Source organism: Canis lupus, chromosome 7 (genome assembly GCF_011100685.1).
Source record: "Canis lupus familiaris isolate Mischka breed German Shepherd chromosome 7, alternate assembly UU_Cfam_GSD_1.0, whole genome shotgun sequence".
Lineage (NCBI taxonomy): Eukaryota > Metazoa > Chordata > Mammalia > Carnivora > Canidae > Canis > Canis lupus.
Window position 1 is genome coordinate 71,226,945 of NC_049228.1, and position 1,912 is coordinate 71,228,856.

Here is a 1,912-nt window from a genome sequence, read left to right on the forward strand (position 1 = left end):
ATTTTAGAGAGAGAGCACAGGCAGGAGGGGCAGAGGGAGAGGAAAAGAGAATCCCAAGCAGACTCCACAGTGTGAAGCCTAATGCAAGACTTGATCCCAGGACCCTGAGATCATGACCTGAGCTGAAACCAAGTCAGATGTTCAACCAACTGTGCCACCTAGGTCCCCTTAATTTTTATTTCATTCTATTTTATTATTTATTTATTTATTTATTTTTAAAGAGTAGACAATTTATTGAGAGCTGCTCCGCCCCACACTTGCAGTGTCTAGGTCACTTTTTCCTCTTGTAGATATTGTGCACAAGGCCCAAGAAGATGGCTGGGGGCAAGGGCAAGGCGCACTGCTCGATGAGGCTCATGAGATGGCTGTAGCTGTCTTCCTCATACTGGGTGAAATTGGCCAGTAGGTTCAGCTCCTCCTACAGCACCTTCACCCAGGCCACCTTCTCTGGCTCTTTCTGCCCTTAATTCTCCTTCCACTCCTCTGGAGATGCCTGCTGCAGACACTGAACCACCAACCAGCTGCACTTGTTGTCCTGAATATCTGTGCCAATCTTACCCGTCACACTGGGATCCCCAAAGAGATCCAGGAAATCATCCTGAATCTGAAAGAACTCCCCCATATTCAGCAGGATCTTCTTAGCATTGGCATGCTCTTTCTCCCCATCATCCCTTACATATGCATGGCAGCAGCCATGGGAAGATATAACGAGTAGAAGGCCATCTTGCACTTGACAATAGACTCGTACCTCTTCTCAGTGAACCTGCTGAGATCCACGCTGCCCTGTGGGGAGGTGATGAGGTCCAGGGTCTGTCCAATCTCAGTCTGGTAGGAACTCTGGAGGAAAAGCTCAATCAGGTCCAGGTAATAGGGCTGCTCCTGGCAGTAGACCTTCAGCAGGCAGTAGATACATGCTTCCAGAAGCAAAGCATCATTGATGGCATCCAAGCCTATGCCTGGCTTCTGATACCAACAGATCTGCCCCTGTTGGGTGAGAGACGAGTCCATGATATCATCTGACACCAGGAAGAAAGCCTGGAGCAGCTCCATACACCAGCCCACAGTCAGGGCTCACTGCAGACTAGCAGCATCCTGCTTCCTGGGATCCACCAGCTCCTGAAATGCTATCAACACAGTCAAAACCTGCTGGTACTTGCCTCCAACAGCATTGTACTCCAAGACTTCCTTGAGCTGGGCAATAGCATCTCCCATCTCTAGGTGGCCCATGCCATCCTCAGTCAGCATCTTGACAATCTGGGGGAAGTGCTGGATGAAATCCTGCCTTGCTTGGGCATAAGCGTCCAACTTCTGGGCTCCATTCATTCTGCTCCTGGATGTCAGCTCTACTAATTTTTATTTTTATGTATATTTTATATTTTTATTATTTGTTTCCTTTCTATACACACACACACACACACACACACACACACACTTTTCTTTCTTTCTTATTTTGAGATCTAGTTTCTTTTAACAAGCAGACCAAAACATACTTAGGATTTAGTTTGCTGTTGTTGTTTTGTTATTTTCTCTTTTTTTCTCTGCTTTTCTTTTCTGGGCAAAATGATGAGACAGAGAAATTCACCCCAAAAGAAAGAGGAGGAGGTAGTACTCCCAGCCAGGGATTTATATGGATATAAGTAAGATGTCTGAACTAGAATTTAAAACAATGGTTATAAGGATATTAATAGGGCTTGAGAAAACTATAGAAGACACTAGAGAATCTCTTACTGTAGGAATAAAAGAACTAAAATCTAGTCAGACTGAAATTTAAAATGTTACAACCAAGATGCATCCCAATTGAAGGCCATAAAAATGAGTGTGAATGAAGCAGAAGAGCAAAACAGTGATAAAGTAGATGAAATTACAGAAAACAATGAAGCTGAAAAGAAGAAGGGAAAAAAACTATTAGATC

At 44.3% G+C, this 1,912-nt stretch overlaps 1 pseudogene; it reads right to left on the bottom strand.

Annotated features, from left to right (window-relative positions):
* Positions 1–271: 271 nt before the first annotated feature.
* LOC490540 lies at positions 272–1,323 on the bottom strand (annotated as a pseudogene).
* Between the last annotated feature and the right edge of the window lie 589 nt (positions 1,324–1,912).